At 57.5% G+C, this 15,403-nt stretch overlaps 1 pseudogene; it reads right to left on the minus strand.

Moving 5' to 3' along the window:
- Positions 1 to 340: 340 nt before the first annotated feature.
- Positions 341 to 1,982, minus strand: LOC104552633 (tubulin alpha-8 chain-like; annotated as a pseudogene).
- Positions 1,983 to 15,403: the final 13,421 nt, after the last annotated feature.

Below are 15,403 nucleotides of genomic sequence, written 5' to 3' on the forward strand. Positions count from 1 at the left end.
GAGTTGTAGCAGTGTTCTTAGTCCTAGAGTAACCTGAAGTTGAAGCAGTTTCCTGCTTGTTAGAAATGAAAAAATCAGAGGGGATGTCTTGGAACATGTTTAGATCACAGGAAAGTGCACACAATTTCCTTGTTTCTTCTATAATTTGCACACCAATAGATGCTACCAAACCCTGCCATCTCCAGTGGTCCTTACTTAGTGAGTATACACCTAAGTAGTTAAAAAAAAAACAATAAAGGTAGAACATTTGAAACTTTATTTGAAAACAATCAGACTAGTGAACAAGGTTCTGCAATGATTTGGGGTTTTTTAAAATTAATTTTTCCAGCCTTCAGTTTTCTCAGGATTCATCTTCTTCAGCCTCTGCCTCTCCCGAGTCTACGCTGACTTCCTCATAATCTTTCTCAAGGGCAGCCAGATCTTTGCAGGCCTCAGAAAACTCTCCTTCCTCCATTCCTTCTCCAACATAGCAATGTACAAAGGCCCGCTGGGCATACATGAGATCAAATTTGTGGTCGAGGCGAGCCCATGCTTCAGCAATTGCAGTTGTATTACTCAGCATACACGCAGCCCGCTGCACCTTCGCGAGGTCCAAACCTGGCACCACAGTTGGAGGCTGGTAGGTGATACCCACCTTCAAGAAAGCAAACAAAAACTTTCTTTAGGAGTGCTAAGGCTTGAAGACTAATTGCTGTTAGCAAACCAAAATCACTAGGTTACAACAAATAAAATAGCTTTCACATAATTTGTACCTCATCAGAATATTTGACAAGGACATGACAACACTGTAGAATGACTGTTACCTCTGGACACTCTACAATTCCTAATAATATCAGGTGCTTAAAAAGCTACGTAAGTACCTTGAATCCAGTTGGGCACCAGTCCACAAACTGAATGGTACGCTTAGTCTTGATCGTTGCAATAGCTGCATTGACGTCCTTGGGAACATCACCTCTGTACAGCATGCAGCAGGCCATGTATTTGCCATGGCGAGGGTCGCATTTTACCATCTGCTTGGCTGGTTCAAAACAAGCATTGGTAATTTCAGCCACAGATAGCTCATGATAGGCTTTTTCAGCAGAGATCGCAGGGATGTATGTTACCAGGGGAAATTAATTCATGGCTATGGAACCAGATTAGTTTGAAACTCTTGTCAGGTCGACGTTGAGAGCTCCATCAAAGTGCAGTGATGCCGTGATAGATGACACTATTTACCCAATTAATCTGTTTACATTGGTATAAGTAGGATGTTCAATGTCAAGGTTGCGACAACATATATCGTAAATAGCTTTGTTGTCTACGATGAAGGCACAATCTGAATGTTCTCCTGTTGAGTGGGTAGTTAGAATTGAGTTGTAGGATTCCACAACAGCAGTGGAAAGCCGTGGTGCTGGATAAATTGCAAATTCTAGTTTAGATTTTCTGCCGTAGTCAACAGAGAGCCTTTCCATGAGCAGCGATGCAAACCCTGAACCAGCGCCTCCTCCAAAACTATGGAAGATAAGGAAACCTTGCAGCCCGGTGCACAGATCAGCCTATGATGGGGTGGAAAAAAAAGTGGGAGAGAAAAAAACAGTTACTGATGATTTTGGACAAAGCATTATTAAGTTAATAATTCAAAAGTATTTTTTTCTTAATAGATTGCTATAATTAAAAAAGCCAGCATTCTTGAAAGGTGATCTCCCTTTTTTCCACGAGTGTCTTTTTCTCAAAAGTACCAACGCATCAGCATAATGTTTTCCAAAGGTGCTTCTACACTAGGCATCTTTAACATGGTGGACGTACCAATGATGGTTGGCTCTAGGTCCACAAACACTGCTCTGGGAACATGTTTACCAGCTCCTGTCTCACTGAAGAAAGTGTTAAATGAATCATCTCCAGATCCAGTTGTTTTATCACTAGGCATTTGACAATCAGGCTGGATCCCATGTTCAAGACAGCTCCCAACATGCATTGCCAATCCGAACACCAGCCTGACCAATGTGGATATGCACTCACGCTGCAAATTAAAAACAGAACAATGATGATGATACATGGAGCTATCTATCTTCTACATTTTATTCCCATAATAGCTCACTATCTGTGGGTTGTATCTTTCCATGTTCTTTCTCTGCTGCAGTATTCACTGGTTGCTCAAGTGACAATTTAACTTACCCAATTGCTGCTGTCAAGATTCTCCTCACCTTGGTTGACAGGGGCTGACTCTGAGAATATTGCAAGACCTTAAAGACAACCTGTGAACAGAGGGTGAATAGAGATTCATTATCCCTTACCTTGCTGCACATGTATTAATTTTCTGGGTTTTTTTACAAACCTGCCTTTGATTTTGTAAGACTTCTTCATAGAATAACCCCAAATTGCCTTTATTTGTTGCCAAATTGTGTACTACAGAACTGTTGGAAGAATCCTTCCTGCACAGGACCACTTACTATGTTTTCATTTATACTAAGCACATAGATGTCTAGCCCCTGGCAAGTGATATGTTTTTGATTTCCTCCGTGAAGCCATCCCAGAGTCACAGTCAAAGGTCATCTGTCCACCTTCAGGCAGCACCTTTGGTTTTATGCAGCTGTGCCATGTATGTTTAATCCCTCTGTACCACAACTCTGTCTTACACTCAACATGGAAATAAGCTGTTTTTTTCACTGTTACAGCGTATCTAGGAAAAAGCTTAAGTTAAAAAGTAGTGTGTTTAGGTTGCTTTTTCCGATTTTCTTGATAGTTTCATCAAAACTGGTATTCTCAACTCCACGGTTCATTCTCATCGCCGTGGTTCTGTCAGGAGTCTTTCCCCAGCGAGCCTCACTCGGTGTTTATTTGCACTTTGGCTCGGCTGCCACCGGGTTCCCGAGGCTCTCCCGCCGTCCGTTGTCTCCACGCCCACTCTGTCCCCGCCCCCGCCCCTCCCTCTCGGCGCCCGCGGTGCCGTTGGCTGCTCACCCCCCTCTCCTCTGACTGGCTGCGCGGCGGCGCTGCTGCTGTGCACGCCCGGGCGGCCCCGAGGCGGCGCCGCGATACGGCCTCTCTTTCTCGCCCTGCCGCCGCCTCCAGCATCCCCTCAGCTCCCGGGCGAGAGGCGCCCGGTACGCACAAACCGCCATGGCCTGTCTACGAGCCTCCTCTCACTCCGCCGGCCAGTTCCTGTGCCTGGCCTCAACTAAGCTACGAGCCCTTACACTATTTTCCCTCCTCCTTCTCCTTCATCCTTCCCTCTTGCTGCCACCGCGGAGGCTTCGCGCGTAGACCGCCCGCCGGTCCATCCACCACATGCGGCCCCGAGCCCGCCTGACTGCAGCAGCAGAAGCTCTTGCCAACACCCTTCCTCCCCAGCCACGCGGATGCCGTTCCCACCGTGATGCCTCCGTGCTCAGCTCAGGAGCTCCGGCTGTGCCACGCCACGTCCCCGCCGCCTGCCAACGACACCAACTGACAACCACTGCCCGCCCTCGCGAGCTGGCTCCTCGTTGTCTGTTATCCGCGTGGCCGAGAGGCGAGCGGACACCGCCGATTGGCCCACGGGGCTGTCTCCAGGCGTGGCGGTGCCTCACGGTGGGCTCGGGACGACCTCTGGCCGCAAGGCCGTGGTGAGACCGTAGCGCGGGCTGGCCTTGGACGGCGGTACTTGCACGGGCTCTGACGGCTGCTCGAGGCCGGTGGTTGGAGTTGGGAACACCCACGAAGCAGTGGCTTGACTAGGATGTGGCACCCAGAGGTTCAGTACACCTGAAATCGACTGTCCCAAGGATGGACCTGGAGGGTGGGCACAGCCCAGGGCACTGAGAGCCCCGCAGTCAATCAGAGGCGGCAGCGCCTCAGGGCGGGCTCGGGCTCCTCCCGCCCTGTGCTGCAAAGCCACAGCCAGAGGCAGAGTCAGGGTGGGAGGGACGGAGTTGCTGGAGAGAGGCCTCGAGGGTGTTGGGATGCTGAGGGGATGGCACATGGCTGTGGGGAGCAAAGGCTGCGGGCCCTGCAGAGAAGAAGGCGGAGCTCAGGGGGCCCTTCTCAAAGCTGATGGATGCCTGAAGATGGCAAGAGGATGGGGCCGGGGTGTATTCTGCGCTGGGCAGGGTCAAAGCAAGGACTGACGGGCACACCCTGCAACAGGGGAAGTGCCTCTGGAACACCAGGAGAAGCTTCGTTACGGGGATACAATGCCCTGAGCTGTAGATAGAAAAATTGAATTCAGGGCTGTGCCTCACAGAGCTCCAGAGACCCCCAGAGACCCTTCCTGAAGCAGTTTCGATTCCCAGACCTAGGTGGGCGCTGCTCTGGACAGCCATTGTCTGGAACGTAGCTAACGTGCATGCCCTGCTGCCCCCCAGAATGGCTTCCAGATCTCCAGCCTACCCTCTTGTGCCCCCCAAACAGACACCTGCCCCCCAAAATGTCTTCCTGATCCTTCACCTACCCTCCTGCTGCCCAGTATCACCACCTGCCCCCCCCAAAAAGAGACAACATGCCCACCAAAATGGCTTCCTGCCCTCCTCCCTGCCCTCAGGAAAGTCTTCATTGCTGTCTGCCAGGAATGACAGACTGAAAGAGGAGCAAGAACTCTCTCCTCCACTCTAACATCTTGTGCTACTGCTTTAAACATCAGAGGCCAGAAATGGGGAGCACTGGGTCATTTTTGACGATGGAGCTTTATTGTTTTTAGCAAAGCAGCTGAGAGGCCAGGAGCCACCAGGCCTTCCCCTCCGGCTCCAGTGGCCCCAGCACAAGGAGCTCCCAGGGTCTGCTCTGCACGAGGCTCCATCTGCCCAGTCAGCCACGGGCCCAGAGAGAAGTGCATCTCTTCCAGGCCCTGCGGAGCCGGTCTCGCAGGCTGTGTCTGGAGGAAGCTGTTGTCTGTACAGATTTTATGAAGAACAGGGTTTGAGCCGTCTGGTTTTTGACTGAAAAGCTGATGTTCTCTGGGATCCTTTCAAAGGCTGCAACAGAGAGGAACAGAGCTGAGATCAGCGCCTGGCTTCGCCCCACAAACCTCTTCTGCCAGGGCCACCCCTCCACCTCTTCCCATGGCCCAGAGGGAGCAGAGGCCAACAGGATCAGCGGGAAGGTGCAGCCCACAAACATCCCACATGCCACTGACATCTCTCTGCTCTGCCCAAATGCGCCTTGTCCACACAAGAGCAGAGCTCTCTCTGGCCAGGGCAGGAGTTGCAGCTCCCTGCCCAGGGCCTTACCTCCTCCCTGCCTGTCCCCACTGACACCCTGATGTGCTCACTCACCATCATAGATGTAGCGGAATTCTTCCTCGTCACCCCCCAGATTCGGCACAGCGAGCACTGGGAAGAGGCATTTGGTCACAGCTGCCCCACAACAGCCCCTCCAGCCCAGCCTCCCACCCTCTCCCCTTGCCAGGGCTGAGCCCCGGGTGTTCCCCAGGCACTGGGCGCTCACGGCTCCGCAGCCATGGGGCCACTCCTGAGGCCACGGCACAGCCGGGGCTGGGGCCGAGCTGCAATGGGGCAGGGAGGGACAAGGGGCCGTGTCTCACCGATGAACCTGACGGCTGCGTCACGCACGGGCTCCTGTTGGCTCCAGAGGCAGCACACGGCCTCCTGCACGTAGTGCCCGGCTCTGCTGCTGCTGCACCCCGAGAGCTGGGGAGAGCAGAATATAGAAAGTTGGTGCTGATTCTCCCCCTGGCCGGGTGGTCACTGTGCCCAGGATGGGCTGCAGCAGAGGGCAGGGGCACAGCTTGCCCAGGCTGGGGCTGGGGCTCGGGGCCCATCCTTACCAGGAACTCGCCCACCGCCCCTGTCTGCCTCCTCTCCAGCAGCCGGACGAGCCTCCTCTTCTTGAGGAAGATGGCAGCTCGCAGCAGGGTTACCCGACAGGCCTGCAGGGACACAGAGAAGGGAGATGGTACCATGGACCGTGGGACAGAGGGGCTCCCCAGCTGCTGCCGGTATCCAAGGCCAGGAGGAGGCAGGAGGCGGCCAGGCCACCTCCTGCAAGGACACGGACGGCTCAGAGATCCTCACCTCTGCCACCTCCTGGCTCTCGTCATGTAGGTGGCAGAGCAGTCGGACCAGGCTCCGGTGCACAGGGCTCTTCAGCAGCTTTCTCGCGTCTTTCTTGACCAACTCCATCACGTGCTGCAAGAGCTGAAGGGACAGCAGCTGCACGTGGCTGTTGTCCTGGTGGGAAGGAAGAGGGCAAGACCTCAGCACTGGCTGCTGCAGGCCCACCTGGGCACGGGTCTGAAAATGCGCAAAGCTTCCTGGCAGCAGCCAGTGCCTGTGGTGGGGGGCACAAAGCCTTACGTGGTCAAAGAGTGGCCGGAGCCTCTCAGCCAGCACCAGAGCGATGACGTTGATAACTGTGCTGTTGATGGCCCGGAGCATCTTTCTTAGCAAGAAGAGGGTCATCTTGACCACCTCCACATCTGCGTCCTCCAGTAGCTCCATGAGCCTTCCCTGCAGCTTCCACATTCTCTCGGCCTGCGTGGAACATGATGCTTGTGGTGAAGCCGTGAAAAGCTGCACTGCCAAATCCATTCCAGTGGTTCAACCCCACGCTGCTGCCTCGGGACCCAGAAGCCAAAGGCCTGCCCCAGAGGACTTGAGGAGGCCAGTGGGGAGGCAGGAGGGCTGGCAGCAGCTGCCAGAGCTGCCAAAGCCCAGCCAAGTCCCAGCTGTGTCCCCCAGCACCCCTCAGCCAGCCCCACACCCCCAGCACGGCTCCGGCCGGCTGCCCCCTGCTCACCATGGAGGGCCCGTTGCAGAGGGCGATGAGGGCTCTGAGCACCAGGCACCGCATCACGCTGCTCTCGCTCTGCAGGTACCTCGGCAGCAGCTGCAGGACACGTTCATCGCAGCTCCTCATGTCAGGAGAAGCCAGGAGCTGAAACACAGTGAGCAGTGATCCTCTGCCCCAGCCCACCAACGGGGCTCCCCCCGCAGCTCAGCTCATCCCTCGGGCTCACCTCAGCCAGGAACGCCATGGCAGGGACCTCCCAGCACGGCTTCTTCCTCCTGAGCATCTCCACCAGGGAGTGAATGAAGTGCCAGCGTGAGCTCTTGCAGACACCACGCATCTCTCTGGCAGAAGAAGAGAAAGAAGACACTGTTGACTCCAAGCAGGGTGGGCAAAGCTCTCCCAGGACTGACTTGCCGACGGCTGCTCTTTCCCCACCAGCCCTCTCCAGGAGGAAGGCAGTGCCCCACGGGAGGGGCCGCTGGTGCTTTGGGGGGTGTCTGCTCCTGTGCACTCACCTCTCTCAGACCTCTCCAATCTGGGGGGCCAGCCCTCAGTGACAAGCCCCTGTCACCCACCAGCAAGGGGATTGTGGGGGGTGTCCTGTTTGCAAGGGGAGAAAGGGTGGGGGGAGCAGGGAGGAGGGAGCTCTCACCTGGCCAGCAGCCCCATTGCATGGTGCCGGGTCTCAGCGCTGAGCAGCTCTGCCCAGCCATCCTGATGCTCAACTTTCAGCACCATGTCCTTATAGCCCAAGCTGCAGAGCAGCTCTTTCACGACATGCAGCACAAACCTGTGTGTAGAGCAAAGCCCAGGTCATACTGGGAGCCCCGGCCCCAGCTCCAGGCTGTGGCAGGGATGGCAGGACTGGCATGGGGCACCTGCTGGGGGAGGTGTCAAGGTGGCCTTCCTGCTGGCATTCCTGCCAGAACGCATTGACCTCCTCGGGCAGCTCCTCCGTGATGAAGAAAATTTGGAAGAGCAGAGCCAGGAAGAGTTGTGGGAAAAACACGCTCAGGCTGTCCTGGCACCTGGGCCTCCGGATGATCTCCAGCAGTGCCCTGGTTGCCTGCAGAGAAGAAAACACCCTGAGACCGTGCTCAGTGCCGAGACGTCCCCGTGGCTGAGCCCGAGCCCGGGGGTGAGCAGAGGCACGGGACAGAAACTCACAGCCAGGGGACAGATGTCGATGCTCCTCCCGTTAGAGGTGGACGTGCGGTGCAGGGGCCAGTCCGTCAGCACACAGAGGAGCTCCTCCAGCACGTCTTCCAGCATCTGAGTCGTGGAGACAGTCTCCCTCCAGAGGCTTTGAGCATCTCTGAAAGGCCAGAGATCAGTGTCAGAGGAGGCTTGGCCACAGCCCCGTGGGCTGGGCAACGGTGGGGGCTGGAGCTGGCTGCCAACTCTGCCTCTGCTCACTGCCCTGAGCGATGGAGCCTTGAGGGGCAGGGAGGGAGCAGGGCAGTGGGCTCTGGGGCTGACAGGCCAGCACTGGCAAACGGAGGGACCAGAGGGTCCTGAAACCCTCCATGGGACGGGCTCTACAGCCGCTGAGCCCGGGACTCTCAGGGCAGGCGGCCACGTTACCTGCTGTACCACGGCACATAGTACAGGAGGGCCACCATCAGGTCATGTGGGTCCCAAGAGCTGTCATCAGCAGACTCATCACTGAAGACATTCTCTTCTGGCATGTTGCAGGCTGGATGGGACAAAGAGCGAGCTGAGGCAGAGCTGAGGGGAACACAAGCGAGCCCTGCGCTCCCCAGGCAGGGCCAGCTCTGGGACAGGGGCTGCTGGGGATGTTGACCCGCGGTTCTCTGGCTGCATTCTGGGTCTGGGGGTGTGCAGGGCTCTGGGCATGGCTGTGGGGAACAGCCCCGGCCCCTCTTTCTGTGGGGATTGGCATGGGGATGGGACAGGGCCCAGGCGGCTGCAGCCACTCACCAGCCTCCAGGTACAGGACGTGCTCCTCTTGGGGCTGTCCTGCTGCAGCAGCCCCAGGGCTTTCCTCCTCAGCTTGCTCCTCTCCCAGCCTGGCTGGCCTGGGCACGTGGGGAGGTCTCTCCGCCATCCTGCTGAGGCCTGGCCTCGAGGGCTGGGAGACACTGCGCAAAGCGCCGTGGGCGCGGGTCAGGGGGAACAAGGTGTTTGCGCAGGGGCTTCTGGCAGCCACACTCTGTCCCGTCCTGTCCCGGCGCCTCCTCTGGGCACTATGGGGAGGCCACGGCAGCGCCAGCGCTACATCATGTCAGTGATGCAAGGGCTCTGTGACACGCTGCCACGTTCCGTGGGGCCCCGTTTCCCCCTCACACCGGCCCCGGCCCGGCCCAGCCCCGGAGCAGCTCCTTGGGCCAGCACCTCGGAGCCCTCCATAGCCCATAAACCGCTCCCAGGCAGCAGAGGAACGGCGGCTCATGCTTGGGGGAGTGTTTGTGGGCATCTGCAGGGACAGGTTTTCCAGGGCTGCAGTGGTTTAAGCCCGCCCGGGAGCGGTTTCTGGGCTGTGGAGGGCTCCGAGGTGCCGGCCCAGGGAGCTCCTTCGGGGCTGGGCCGGGCCGGGGCCGGTGTGAGGGGGAAACGGGGCCCCACGGAACGTGGCAGCGTGTCACAGAGCCCTTGCATCACTGACATGATATAGCGCTGGCGCTGCCGTGGCCTCCTCATAGTGCCCGGAGGAGGCACCGGGACAGGACGGGACAGAGTGTGGCTGCCAGAAGCCCCTGCGCAAACACCTTGTTCCCCCTGACCCGCGCCCACGGCGCTTTGCGCAGTGTCTCCCAGCCCTCGAGGCCAGGCCTCAGCAGGATGGCGGAGAGACCTCCCCACGTGCCCAGGCCAGCCAGGCTGGGAGAGGAGCAAGCTGAGGAGGAAAGCCCTGGGGCTGCTGCAGCAGGACAGCCCCAAGAGGAGCACGTCCTGTACCTGGAGGCTGGTGAGTGGCTGCAGCCGCCTGGGCCCTGTCCCATCCCCATGCCAATCCCCACAGAAAGAGGGGCCGGGGCTGTTCCCCACAGCCATGCCCAGAGCCCTGCACACCCCCAGACCCAGAATGCAGCCAGAGAACCGCGGGTCAACATCCCCAGCAGCCCCTGTCCCAGAGCTGGCCCTGCCTGGGGAGCGCAGGGCTCGCTTGTGTTCCCCTCAGCTCTGCCTCAGCTCGCTCTTTGTCCCATCCAGCCTGCAACATGCCAGAAGAGAATCTCTTCAGTGATGAGTCGGCTGATGACAGCTTTTGGGACCCACATGACCTGATGGTGGCCCTCCTGTACTATGTGCCGTGGTACAGCAGGTAACGTGGCCGCCTGCCCTGAGAGTCTGGGGCTCAGCAGCTGTAGAGCCCGTCCCATGGAGGGTTTCAGGACCCTCTGGTCCCTCCGTTTGCCAGTGCTGGCCTGTCAGCCCCAGAGCCCACTGCCCTGCTCCCTCCCTGCCCCTCAAGGCTCCATCGCTCAGGGCAGTGAGCAGAGGCAGAGTTGGCAGCCAGCTCCAGCCCCCACCATTGCCCAGCCCATGGGGCTATGGCCAAGCCTCCTCTGACACTGATCTCTGGCCTTTCAGAGATGCTCAAAGCCTCTGGAGGGAGACTGTCTCCACGACTCAGATGCTGGAAGACGTGCTGGAGGAACTCCTCTGTGTGCTGACGGACTGGCCCCTGCACCGCACGTCCACCTCTGACGGGAGGAGCATCGACATCTGTCCCCTGGCTGTGAGTTTCTGTCCCGTGCCTCTGCTCACCCCCGGGCTCGGGCTCAGCCACGGGGACGTCTCGGCACTGAGCACGGTCTCAGGGTGTTTTCTTCTCTGCAGGCAACCAGGGCACTGCTGGAGATCATCCGGAGGCCCAGGTGCCACGACAGCCTGAGCGTGTTTTTCCCACAGCTCTTCCTGGCTCTGCTCTTCCAAATTTTCTTCATCACGGAGGAGCTGCCCGAGGAGGTCAATGCGTTCTGGCAGGAATGCCAGCAGGAAGGCCACCTTGACACCTCCCCCAGCAGGTGCCCCATGCCAGTCCTGCCATCCCTGCCACAGCCTGGAGCTGGGGCCGGGGCTCCCAGTATGACCTGGGCTTTGCTCTACACACAGGTTTGTGCTGCATGTCGTGAAAGAGCTGCTCTGCAGCTTGGGCTATAAGGACATGGTGCTGAAAGTTGAGCATCAGGATGGCTGGGCAGAGCTGCTCAGCGCTGAGACCCGGCACCATGCAATGGGGCTGCTGGCCAGGTGAGAGCTCCCTCCTCCCTGCTCCCCCCACCCTTTCTCCCCTTGCAAATAGGACACCCCCCACAATCCCCTTGCTGGTGGTTGACAGGGGCTTGTCACTGAGGGCTGGCCCCCCAGATTGGAGAGGTCTGAGAGAGGTGAGTGCACAGGAGCAGACACCCCCCAAAGCACCAGCGGCCCCTCCCGTGGGGCACTGCCTTCCTCCTGGAGAGGGCTGGTGGGGAAAGAGCAGCCGTCGGCAAGTCAGTCCTGGGAGAGCTTTGCCCACCCTGCTTGGAGTCAACAGTGTCTTCTTTCTCTTCTTCTGCCAGAGAGATGCGTGGTGTCTGCAAGAGCTCACGCTGGCACTTCATTCACTCCCTGGTGGAGATGCTCAGGAGGAAGAAGCCGTGCTGGGAGGTCCCTGCCATGGCGTTCCTGGCTGAGGTGAGCCCGAGGGATGAGCTGAGCTGCGGGGGGAGCCCCGTTGGTGGGCTGGGGCAGAGGATCACTGCTCACTGTGTTTCAGCTCCTGGCTTCTCCTGACATGAGGAGCTGCGATGAACGTGTCCTGCAGCTGCTGCCGAGGTACCTGCAGAGCGAGAGCAGCGTGATGCGGTGCCTGGTGCTCAGAGCCCTCATCGCCCTCTGCAACGGGCCCTCCATGGTGAGCAGGGGGCAGCCGGCCGGAGCCGTGCTGGGGGTGTGGGGCTGGCTGAGGGGTGCTGGGGGACACAGCTGGGACTTGGCTGGGCTTTGGCAGCTCTGGCAGCTGCTGCCAGCCCTCCTGCCTCCCCACTGGCCTCCTCAAGTCCTCTGGGGCAGGCCTTTGGCTTCTGGGTCCCGAGGCAGCAGCGTGGGGTTGAACCACTGGAATGGATTTGGCAGTGCAGCTTTTCACGGCTTCACCACAAGCATCATGTTCCACGCAGGCCGAGAGAATGTGGAAGCTGCAGGGAGGGCTCATGGAGCTACTGGAGGACGCAGATGTGGAGGTGGTCGAGTTGACCCTCTTCTTGCTAAGAAAGATGCTCCGGGCCATCAACAGCACAGTTATCAACGTCATCGCTCTGGTGCTGGCTGAGAGGCTCCGGCCACTCTTTGACCACGTAAGGCTTTGTGCCCCCCACCACAGGCACTGGCTGCTGCCAGGAAACTTTGTGCATTTTCAGACCCGTGCCCAGGTGGGCCTGCAGCAGCCAGTGCTGAGGTCTTGCCCTCTTCCTTCCCATCAGGACACCAGCCACGTGCAGCTGCTGTCCCTTCAGCTCTTGCAGCACGTGATGGAGTTGGTCAAGAAAGACGCGAGAAAGCTGCTGAAGAGCCCTGTGCACCGGAGCCTGGTCCGACTGCTGTGCCACCTACGTGATGAGAGCCAGGAGGTGGCAGAGGTGAGGATCTCTGAGCCGTCCGTGTCCTTGCAGGAGGTGGCCTGGCCGCCTCCTGCCTCCTCCTGGCCTTGGATACCGGCAGCAGCTGGGGAGCCCCTCTGTCCCACGGTCCGTGGTACCATCTCCCTTCTCTGTGTCCCTGCAGGCCTGTCGGGTAACCCTGCTGCGAGCTGCCATCTTCCTCAAGAAGAGGAGGCTCATCCTGCTGCTGGAGAGGAGGCAGACATGGGAGGTGGGCGAGTGCCTGGTAAGGATGGGCCCCGAGCCCCAGCCCCAGCCTGGGCAAGCTGTGCCCCTGCCCTCTGCTGCAGCCCATCCTGGGCACAGTAACCACCCGGCCAGGGGGAGAATCAGCACCAACTTTCTATATTCTGCTCTCCCCAGCTCTCGGGGTGCAGCAGCAGCAGAGCCGGGCACTACGTGCAGGAGGCCGTGTGCTGCCTCTGGAGCCAACAGGAGCCCGTGCGTGACGCAGCCGTCATGTTCATCGGTGAGACACGGCCCCTTGTCCCTCCCTGCCCCATTGCAGCTCGGCCCCAGCCCCGGCTGTGCCGTGGCCTCAGGAGTGGCCCCATGGCTGCGGAGCCGTGAGCGCCCGGTGCCTGGGGAACACCCGGGGCTCAGCCCTGGCAAGGGGAGAGGGTGGGAGGCTGGGCTGGAGGGGCTGTTGTGGGGCAGCTGTGACCAAATGCCTCTTCCCAGTGCTCGCTGTGCCGAATCTGGGGGGTGACGAGGAAGAATTCCGCTACATCTATGATGGTGAGTGAGCACATCAGGGTGTCAGTGGGGACAGGCAGGGAGGAGGTAAGGCCCTGGGCAGGGAGCTGCAACTCCTGCCCTGGCCAGAGAGAGCTCTGCTCTTGTGTGGACAAGGCACAGTGTGGGCAGAGCAGAGAGATGTCAGTGGCATGTGGGGTGTTTGTGGGCTGCACCTTCCCGCTGATCCTGTTGGCTTCTGCTCCCTCTGGGCCATGGGAAGAGGTGGAGGGGTGGCCCTGGCAGAAGAGGTTTGTGGGGCGAAGCCAGGCTCTGATCTCAGCTCTGTTCCTCTCTGTTGCAGCCTTTGAAAGGATCCCAGAGAACATCAGCCTTTCAATCAAAAACTATTCGGCTCAAACCCTGTTCTTCATAAAATGTGTAGAAGCAGCTTCCTCCAGACACAGCCTGCGATACCGGCTCCGCAGGGCCTGGAAGAGATGCACTTCTCTCTGGGCCCATGGCTGACTGGGCAGATGGAGCCTCGTGCAGAGCAGACCCTGGGAGCTCCTTGTGCTGGGGCCACTGGAGCCGGAGGGGAAGGCCTGGTGGCTCCTGGCCTCTCAGCTGCTTTGCTAAAAACAATAAAGCTCCATCGTCAAAAATGACCCAGTGCTCCCCATTTCTGGCCTCTGATGTTTAAAGCAGTAGCACAAGATGTTAGAGTGGAGGAGAGAGTTCTTGCTCCTCTTTCAGTCTGTCATTCCTGGCAGACAGCAATGAAGACTTTCCTGAGGGCAGGGAGGAGGGCAGGAAGCCATTTTGGTGGGCATGTTGTCTCTTTGTGGGGGGGGCAGGTGGTGATACTGGGCGGCAGGAGGGTAGGGGAAGGATCAGGAAGACATTTTGGGGGGCAGGTGTCTATTTGGGGGGCACAAGAGGGTAGGCTGGAGATCTGGAAGCCATTCTGGGGGGCAGCAGGGCATCCACGTTAGCTACGTTCCAGACAATGGCTGTCCAGAGCAGTGCCCACCTAGGTCTGGGAATCGAAACTGCTTCAGGAAGGGTCTCTGGGGGTCTCTGGAGCTCTGTGAGGGCCGAGCTGCAATGGGGCAGGGAGGGACAAGGGGCCGTGTCTCACCGATGAACCTGACGGCTGCGTCACGCACGGGCTCCTGTTGGCTCCAGAGGCAGCACACGGCCTCCTGCACGTAGTGCCCGGCTCTGCTGCTGCTGCACCCCGAGAGCTGGGGAGAGCAGAATATAGAAAGTTGGTGCTGATTCTCCCCCTGGCCGGGTGGTTACTGTGCCCAGGATGGGCTGCAGCAGAGGGCAGGGGCACAGCTTGCCCAGGCTGGGGCTGGGGCTCGGGGCCCATCCTTACCAGGCACTCGCCCACCTCCCATGTCTGCCTCCTCTCCAGCAGCAGGACGAGCCTTGTGCCCCCCAAATAGACACCTGCCCCCCAAAATGTCTTCCTGATCCTTCACCTACCCTCCTGCCGCGCAGTATCACCACCTGCCCCCCCCACAAAGAGACAACATGCCCACCAAAATGGCTTCCTGTCCTCCTCCTTTTTATAGATGTCAAGTTCCTATATATACTCTTAATTGCAGAATTTCTTGTACATAACCATTGTAGCCTGATAGGTCATGTGAGCTCTGGAAGATTTTTCACCTCAATTCTTGTTGGACATAAGTCTTTGCTAAGAGGCAGTTATTCTATACATATAGCAAGGACTTTGGCACAGAACAGAAAAAAAAACAATAGGCCTATGCAGCATTGCCATCTTATGGTAATGATGGAAAAGATGTTTAACCTCAACAAAGGGAGAAATTAGAGGCAATGTCATTGTATATGACTCTGACTTTAGGACATTATTCTGAGAAAGTAAGTTCTCAAAGATGTTGGCTATAAAGAGCATCTGAGAAGGACTGTGTATTCAGCCTTTTTCATGAATTCTTTGAGGGAAATGACCAAATAAAATCCCATTAAAAAAAATCTAAAAGGTCTTGATGTTGCATCACTGCCGGATATTTTGTCTGAACTGCTGATGCAGAAAATATAGTCCTTTTGAAAACCAAGGCAGGACATAAGCTGCCATACCTAGCCCTTTAAAGATGATAGCATGTGCTGATCTTTATGGTCTCAGCCATATTGATAATTTTCAGACTGGAAAATAGGCAGACTGGAATATGGTATTATTTTAAAGATTTCTGTGTTTCTGGTATATTGAAGAGAAGGTAAGAAAAATCCTGCAATTTTTTTATGACTAGAAAAACTACAGGGCTGTGGAGGAAGGGTGGTGGACTATATGGAGTATATAGAAACTGTATGGGGATAATAAACAGTATAAGTGAATGGAGAAAAGTCTTTGTTTCTGAAAGGGTTTTGATATTTAAAGTTGTTTGTGT

This window comes from Colius striatus, chromosome 12 (genome assembly GCF_028858725.1).
Source record: "Colius striatus isolate bColStr4 chromosome 12, bColStr4.1.hap1, whole genome shotgun sequence".
Classification (NCBI taxonomy): domain Eukaryota; kingdom Metazoa; phylum Chordata; class Aves; order Coliiformes; family Coliidae; genus Colius; species Colius striatus.